The sequence below is a fragment of the Cricetulus griseus genome, chromosome 6 (genome assembly GCF_003668045.3).
Source record: "Cricetulus griseus strain 17A/GY chromosome 6, alternate assembly CriGri-PICRH-1.0, whole genome shotgun sequence".
NCBI lineage: Eukaryota > Metazoa > Chordata > Mammalia > Rodentia > Cricetidae > Cricetulus > Cricetulus griseus.
In genome coordinates this window covers 94812791-94822246 of record NC_048599.1, presented here as the reverse complement: position 1 = coordinate 94822246, position 9456 = coordinate 94812791, and the positions used below count along the sequence as shown (strand labels likewise).

General features: G+C 39.7%; 1 pseudogene; it reads right to left on the bottom strand.

Annotated features, from left to right (window-relative positions):
• Positions 1–7335: 7335 nt before the first annotated feature.
• Positions 7336–9152, bottom strand: LOC113836281 (annotated as a pseudogene).
• Positions 9153–9456: the final 304 nt, after the last annotated feature.

Sequence of the window (9456 nt, the reverse complement as noted above, 5' to 3'; positions counted from 1 at the left end):
CAACCAGGAAACAAGTGTTCAACTGTCTGATGTTTCTCATTCAAACCATTACATTCCACTCCCTGGCCCCCACAAGTTCATCGTCCTATCAAAATGGAAAATACATTTAGCCCAATTTCAAAAGTCCTCATAGTCTTTCATAGTCTTCATACTGTTTAAAAGTCCAAAGAGTCCCTATTTGAGGCAATTGTTAATGTGACCCCCTGTTATAATCAAAAAGCAAAGCACATACTTATAATGGCACAGAATACACATTAGTGTATTGCCTTTTGATCAAATAACCTTTATCATTCTTCTACATATATTTCCATATAGATGTATGTATATTCTGGAGAAGATTAAGTTGTAAGAAGGTTGAGACATTTCTGATGTGGAACTTGTATTGAGGTCAACAGGTTTTATCCCTAAACTTATTTTGAGACTTTGCTACTGCCTGGGCAAACAGACACTACTCAAAAGTCACCACGTTCCTTGTTGGTCCTCTGTTCTGTTGCCTTCTGGTGTAGCTTTCCAAATGAGTTATGGCCAATCAGTGATTAGAGACAGGAAATCTTAGGAAGCTAGATGTGTAGTCAGAAGACCTGTGGGGTCAGAAGGGGAAGGCCTACCTAGGATATCTGGGAAGCAAGATCCTAGCCAGATAGGAAGCTTATAGGGTGGGAAGGAGCAGGCCTAATCTGAGGGGTAGGGATCCTGGAAGAGCCAAGAGATATGGAAGCACTTGGAGGCTAGATCCTGATAGAGCTGGAAGGCATATAGGGTGTGGCCAAGCAATGTCTACACATTCAGTCAAAGAAGCAATATCCAAGAGGAGACAGATTGTCAGTGGTGTGGGAAGAAGCAGAGTCTAGCTGATGGTTCCAGATCAGGGGACTTAAGACTGAGGAAGTGGTAAGGCTATGGGGTAGGGAAAAGCAGGGCTTACTTACTGACTGATTCAAGGAAGGGCAGCCCAGGAAGAGCAACACCTTTGGGCCTTTGTGTGGTCTATTTTGTGATCTAACACAGGATAAAGAGGTAGATTGTTGATTCTACTCTGAGAAGAAAAAAGGGAGGATATAGATGAGATAAAAGGATAGATTTGTATCTACTTATAAAAAAGCAACTACTTTTAAATATTTTACATAGATTAGACTTTTGAATATTGTATACAAATTTGTATATTGATACAAATTTGAAATTAATTTGATTTAAACATACTGTACATGCATTTCTAATCTTGTTCAAGGTATTGTGCCTATATAGCTCATTTTGTGAAACACAGGTTAGTAATTAGTCACCTATTAAAATTGAACTTGTAATCACATTAGGTGTATTTTCAAGGTCAAATAGAGATATATTTTAGAAAGACAGGTTGTCTTCCAATACTTCAGAGATCTACAGAATGTGGCATTTAAGATGTTTTAATAACATAGGTTCTTTTTTTTTAATGACAATGAAACATGTCTGCTCCTGGCAGCATCAATCTACTTCAGAGAAGATGATGGGCACTGAAGAAACTCCACATAGAGTTTACTTTGTGGCAAAAGAAAGCCACCGGTCAAGAAAGTGCCCTTGCCTCAACTGTGGGCAATATGCTGTCCAAATTGAACAAGCAGGACAAAAAGAGAGTGACTGCAAAACCTTGCCAAGAGAAGGTGAGACAGTCCTTCAAAAATCTTGCTTCATAAAAAAGTCTGCCAAATATTCTAGGCCTGTAAGCCGAAGATGAATGCCCAATATTGTAGAGGACCCTTGGGTGACTGTCCAGGGAGTCAGCTGTTTTTGACATTTCTCAAATTTTTTTGGAAGTCACACTTCTGCTTACTCAGTTAATATTATCTCCTTCTCAGGTCTCTGAGGTAATTGAAGACAAGATAGTTATGCAGTTTTTCTTGTTTACCAGACAAAGAAAAGAAACTCATTAAAGAGGTGTAAAGTGTAAAAGATTGAGAGACATTAAAAGATAATTTGATAACTCAAATTAAAATAGAAGGTAAATTAGGTACAACCTTTTGGACTCACCAAGATAGGATAGATAATGGAGTATTTTCTCTGAATTTGTCAAATGCAAATGCACTAGACATTGTTGATGTACTTATTGCCTGTATATATTGTATATAGTTATTGTACTTATTGCATATAGTTTTTCTTATATTAGTTATAACCTTCTTTTTTATACTAGACAAAAAAGGGGGAACTGTGGTGATATTTTGTTTATGATCTAACAAATAAAGCTTGCCTGAAGATCAGAGTGGAAAGCCACTCACACTAATCAGACATACAGGCCAGGCAGTGGTGGCACAAACCTTTAATCCTAGTAACCACACTAGTTAGCCATAGAAGCCAGGTGGTGCACACCTTTAATCCCAGCCCTAGTAAGGAACATGAGACAGGAGGAGATAGGAGCTCAGTCAGTCTGAGGATGCAGTCTGAGGACAGGTCTGCCCCTTTGGTCTGAGCCTTGGTGGAGGTAAGAACTCTCTAGTGGCTGGCTGCTTTGCTCCTCTGATCTTTCAGCTTTAACCCCAATATCCATCTCTGGGTTTTTTATTAATCATGCTACACCATGGAGATCTGAAGGAATAGAACTGTCTGGCAGTGTGGAAGATGGAGGTCCCAGGTTCACAGGTCAAGCCTATGGGATTAGAAAGAACAGGGCTCCCTAGCAGCATGGTGAAAAGGAGCCTCCCCACACTACTTTACTATTTTTTAAAACAAAATAGAATTATTCAATGTTAATATTGTTAATTAATAAACAGAAAACATTGATTAGGACATTTATAAGGAATAGATTAGGTCTTTAGACATAAATTCATCTTTATAGGGCTAAGTGTTAAAGGAGAAATTCATGACAGTAGAACTAAGTTATATTTAACTAAAGAATATTAATGGTTTCATTATCATGAATACTTACTTTAAATAACCCATGGTTAATAACAAGAAACATCAGCTTTCACGGTTACTCACACAAAGAGAATTGTCACATCTAAATATGAATGATATGTAAATTAAAACTTTTTGAAAAGTGAACAGACTAGAAGCTTAGAGCAGAATGTGAGGTGTTGTGCAGTGGGGACAGTGTTGGCCATTAGATATGACAAGGCCAAAAGAAGCCATCATCAGGTTAGCATTGATATTCAGGCAGGAACAGTGGGGCAGTGTTAAAGGCTGAAAGAGTCTTTCACATTTGGCTCCCTTGAAATCCCATCCTCTCCTCTTTTGGTGGACAATTCTCTCCTTTTCAGGTAGCATCTTTATTCACCATTAAGAAGGATTTTCTGTGTGTTAGTCTATGCTGAAAATTTAAAATCTCTCATTTAATATTAGCTCTGGTTTTATTAATTTGGCAATAGTACAGTGAGTCCTGCTTGATGTTTTATAATGTTGAGGAGAGGGTGAGATTGGGAAGATGGCTCAACAGGTAAGATCACTTGCTGTACAATCGTAAGGACCTAAGTTCAAATCCCCAGCACCCATGTAAAAAGCCACACATGGTCATGCTTGCCTGTAACCCTAGTACTATATTGGGTCTAGGGGGGAAAGAGGCCCACAAAAACAGAAGGATCACTGTGGCCTGCTGGTCACCATCCTAGCTCCATGTTCAGTAAGAAAGCCTATCTCAAGGGGACAAAGCAGAGAACAATAAAACAGTTATCTCCTCTGGCTTCCAGTCACATGTCTGTGCACATGCAAAATTAACAAAATAAAATGTCCAAGTTGGGAAGGCTCTCAGAAATGACACTGAAAATAAAATTCTTTACAGGGAAAAGAGACTCACCAAGAAAGGAAGCCCATAACATGACCTGGCTGAGATGAGGAATGTGTTCTGAGGGAGCAAGAGTAAATTCTTCTGATGAAGAAGACAATCTCAGAGGCCACCGGGGGTGTTGGTTCAAATTTTATAACCTAGCCATTTTCTTGTTTATCGTCTTGTTCTAACCACACAGTATGAAACTGTGTGACTGCTGAAGCAAGCAGAAGTTGCAAAAGACAAATAGAGGTTCTCTCTTATCCAAAGTCTGGAAAGTCAAAGACCAATTGTATGTTAACAATATAAGAAAAGCTGGGTTTTCTATCAGTTCTGATTTCTGACATGTAGTAACAATGGAGCATGAAAACTAAGCAGTGATTATTTAAATTTACATCCCATAGTTTATGGCAGAGAAAGAGAAATTTCCAATTTCCTCTTTTAAGCAGAATGTAGAAAAACAATGGCAATTTGGTAATGAAAATAATAGCTGATACACAGAATATTATTGTGCCAGGCACTGTCCACAGGTATTTCATTTCTACAGTAATCTAGTGTCCTTATGTACCACAGCAAACCTGGAGAACAGAACTAGATTATCCCTTGTGACACTTAAATCAATGAGCCAAAGAAGGAGTACAATAAAAATCAGAAAATGTCTACTTTGAATAAATAAAAACATATGATTATGGAAAAGTATTTAGAAACATTGTACTAGAAAAAAATGAGTGTCTCAATTTCTTAAACTTCTCCTTATGTGGTAAAAAAAAAATTTAAAAAAGGACACTTAGGTCAATAGAGTCAGAATCCTGCAGTTTGTTTCTCTCCAGATACATTCATGGCCCAAATCTCCTAGACTGCTTAATGACCCTTAAGAACAGATCCTTAGAGAGATGGAGATAAAGTATGTATCGCATTAGGCCAATCTGCCAATGGGGTAGCGAAGAGGACTTCCTCAAGGACCCTTTCCAGCATGCCCTCCATTCTGCACATGGTAGGGTGCATGGAACATCCATAGAGTCTTCATATTAAGAGGCCCGATATTCTAGATTATGAAGGGTGTTTTTATGTCTGTCTACGGGATGTCTGGATACCCCAGAAGTAAACAGCATTGTCTCTCCAACGGTTCTCTATGGGGAGCAGAGAAAGTCCTGGGTAAGTGAAGTACTCAATGAACATGCTGTGGACAGGGGCACAGCCTGTTAAGAACCCCAGAGCCTCAGACCTATGGAGAAAATGGTGAGGCCCAGGGACATGGCAAAACCTTCCTCTGGCCCATGTGCGAGTGATGATAGAATGTGTATAAAATGTGCAACAAAGGTCCTCCAACCCGTTTACAGGCTGAGGGCTGCTCGCCTACAGAGACTGCTCCTACTGAGATCAACTCATATCCAGCTGTATCCCATAACCCTTGTTGCCTTGTTAATCTATGTGCAATAAGCCCTGCTTCCCTGTTCAGTCGCATGTAATAACCCTGCCTCTCTGCTCAGATGTATATAATAATCACTCTGAGCTTCCAGGGTGCTGCTGCTTCTCCATCAGAGATCCCAGTCTATCCAACCCCAGCTTTTCTCTCTGTTTGTTTGTGTCTGTCTATCCTTTATTTCCTCACTGGCCCAGTAAAGTCTCAGACCCTGGATATAGGACAGTGGATACATGCATGGATACAGCAAAGGGGGACACTGGCTACAGGGAACTCTCATAGGCCAGAGAACATTCCCCAGAGAAGGGCTTATACAAGTAAAAGAAAAAAGAAGACAATAGGAAGAAACAAAAGCAACTAAAGAAGTCAATATAGAGGAACAAATAAAGAAATGAAAAGGGGATGCAAGCTCAGTTAATGTTAGTCTGATGTGAAACAATGGGACAATAGAATCCAGAGACAGAGAGTTGTTACATATTAATAATTAGAGTCTAGAGATAGGCTGTTATAATCCAGAGCTAGCCAATTAAAACCTAGAGATAGGTTAAGATGTAGAATGTAGCCAGGCGTTGCTGGCACACCTTTAATCCCAACACTCTGGAGGCAGGGGCAGGCAGATCTCTGTGAGTTTGGGGCCGGCCTGTTTTACAGAATGAGTGCCAGGACATCCAGGACTACATGGAGGAACCCAGTCACAAACAAACAAACAAACAAACAAAGTAGAATCTAGAGACAGACAGTTAGGGTGATAAATAAAACCTAAAGATGGTAGGTGATAAATAAAACCTAAAGATGTATGTTGATGCACTGAGAGAAGAGTTTGTGAACCTAGAAAGTGATGAGAAGGCATGGCAATTCAAAGTTTCCTGTGTTCAGGGAGGCTGCCGTTGATTTCCAGGGATGGGAGTGATGAATTTAGCTATTTGAAGCAAGTAAAGAGTAGGAAGAGGACTGATGGATGGGTACCAAGCAGAGGAACTCAGGCATGTTGCCATTTTTTGCTTTGGGTTTAACTGCTTCCATGTTATATTTGACAAAAACAAACAGCATACAGATGACAAGAGTGCAGAGGTAGCTGGTAGCTTTCATAAACACAGGATCAAGTAACTCCTGAAATGACACATAACAAATATTGCTACTGCTCCTGTCACTGATGTGTTCATACATACACACTGCTTTGAGCTCATCAGCATGAACCTTCTCTTACAACTAAATGGATTAAGATTAAATATAGAATAGTACCTTTCATGAAGCAAGGTTATTAATTCCATAGTGAGCAGAATGTGAACATACCAGCTGAAGAACCAAGAATGCATTCTTTGTTCAGGTGACTTCCGGTGTCCAACAATACTTTAAAGATCATTTTTAATTTATGAGAGAAATGTATGACGTCTCCTTGATCATACTCTTGCAAATGGGGCACTTTCTACAGATGGAGCACATTCCTAGCACACTACCCGATGATCACTAGGGATTAACAGAAAGCTCTGTCCATACGCATCATAGAAATTCATTTTTCTCACAATGTCTTGAACTGGTCTTCCAACAACAAACCTGAAACACCTGTTAGAATTTACTTCATAGGGCTGGAGAGATGGCTCAGAAGTTAAGAGCACTGGCTGTTCTTTCAGAGGTCCTGAGTTCAATTCCCAGCAACCACATGGTGGCTCACAACCATCTGTAATGAGATCTGGTGCCCTCTTCTGGCCTGCAGGCATACATGATGGGGGAGGTCCTTCTGTGTATATGTTTGTCTTATTGGTTGGGCCAATAGGGAAGCAAGTTAGGCAGGACTAGGAGAGAAGGAGGATTCTGGGAAATGTAGGAAAGGAGAGAGTTGCCATGTGATCCTAGGAAAAGAGGACGCAAGGCCGGTGTCCTTGGTAAGATAAGTCCTTATAAAAATATATAGATTAATAGTTTTGTTTGATAATTAAGATTGAGCTAGCAAATAAAAAATCCTTGTCATTGGCCAGCAGCATTGTAACTAATATTAATCTCTATGTGCTATTTTGGGGCCCTAACATGGTGATGGAAGTCAGACAGCTGGTGGAAAGAGTTATTGTTACACATACATGTAGGCAGAACACTGTATACATGATAAATAAATCTTCAAAAAAAGAAAGAATTTACTTCATAGCATTTTCCACAGTGACTTTTCATTTAATGTGGTCAATTTCCTTCAGTTTTTGAAGGTGTTGTCTGCAACATTTCCTTTAACTAAAATGGTGTCAAACAGTTCTCTTGTTTGCAAAAGTATCTGCTTTTCTATTTTATGTCATATTCCTGTTTTGTGATTACACTGACCTTTAGAATATTATGCCAAAAGGGAAGGACAGATACCAATTGTTGAAAGAGTATCATTCTACTCTTCTGATTAGAAACAAGTTACTTTATGCCATTCTTCAGTCTGTCTTTCATCTTCAGCATTAAGGAGCTGGCACAATATGGTTAACTGTTCTGTAGTTCTCTCCAGTAGTCAGGGTGAGACACTGGCCTATCCATATTGTCAGGCTCCTGCTGAAGCCCATTTCCAAAGAATCTTTAACCATGGGTGTGTTCCACATGACTGCATCTTCCGAACAACTTTTGCCAAGTCTAAATACACAATTGTACAGTCAGCATTCTCTTCTCCTGGAGTGTTTGAATTTGACAATAGTTGTTCAAGAAGAGGATATCCAATTTGAATCTTAACAAATTCTTGTCCCTCTGTGTATACCAAGAACTCACATCTTGAAAATTATTTGACATGGCCTACCTATGGGTCATGTCCAGATTCCCAACACCTGAAACCACCATCATAACAAAAGCATTTGACATCATCAGTGCAGTCCAGAAAATAAAACCTAGCACTCACAGCTTCTAGAGATGAACTGGAATACTAGATGGCCAATAGATGACATTTTCATTCAAGCTGAATGTGACTATATTCTCAAATCTGAAATGCAATCTGTGTTTCTAAAGAATTTCCCAGAAATAGACAGTTGAGAAAATGTCTCCTGAGTTCTAAAACAGCATCACCTTTCATTTCTTGTTACTCAGATCTCCATCACAGGTAAAACAGACTACCCTATCTCCAGGATCTACATAACAGAAGTCAGTCTCTAGCCAACTCTAAAGATGACTGAAAGCCTAACAGTCATATGCAATGATTAAGAAATCTGGAATCTTCAGTACTCATTGCATAGCTAAGGATGTCCTATGAATATTCTCATTCTCATACTTAAGAGTTGACAGAACACTAAATACCATATTATGTGACAACATGCATTTCCTAGATAGGGACAGTGAATTAAAGAAGTGGTCCATTGTAGGGACACACTGTAACCACGCCTCCTAAGGTGTGCCTGACCACGCCTTTGAGGGCGTGGTCAGGGTGACATAGGGAAGGTTTAAGAGTGATGGGCGTGCACATGGAAGCCCCTTCTTCATTTTCATCTTCGGCTTGCTGAACTTACTCCTGCCCTGCCAGCTGGCTAGGTCACTCTGTAAGTAAGGCTTCTCCCTAATAAATACTCTTATATCTTTACCTGACTCCCTATTGGTAATTCCCATATTAGTCCATTTATTTGGTGTTACATTATCTAGAATTGTTTGATGTTCTACTAAGTAGTTTTTGCCTCTATTTTACTTCTAAGGTCTACTAAGTAGTTTTTGCCTCTACTTTACTTCTAAGGCCTTAGTGATAGCATGAAGGATAGACGATCTACATATCACCAGGTCTTGATTTCCCAGAAAGTTTATTACTTGAGAAATTTGAGGCATCTAAAGGGTAGTTCCTGCATCCTATAAATAATTAACCCATCTGAACACTTGAATCTGACCATTCTGCCCTGCTTGAATTTTCCCATTTCATTATTGGTCTTTGATTTATGCTACCTGGTATACTGACCCAGATACCTGATCTGTGAGTTTTCCCACATCAACATTGCCTTTGATCTCTGCTGCCTGGTGTGCTGGCCCAGTTACCCAGTTTTTTCTGCCAGTTGTTGAGTGCATGCCCAATGGCCAGCATCAAACATAATAAACTGAACTATCTATCTTGAGAAAATAGCAGGTGTTCAGCTTCCTGCCTATTATACCCTGGTGTGGAACCAAATCTCTAGAAGACATGAGATTCAGAAAATGCAGGTTAGGCCTTCTGCTATGGAGTTCTGATTGCAAAATCACTAGCTCCCCTCTGGCATGAATAAAAAATCTGGATCTAAACCTTGTGATTGCAGATGTTGGATATGTGACTTGAACTACCACCTCAGCCTTCTTACAGGCTTGAATTCTTCAAGCAACCTCCAGCCCTGGCTGA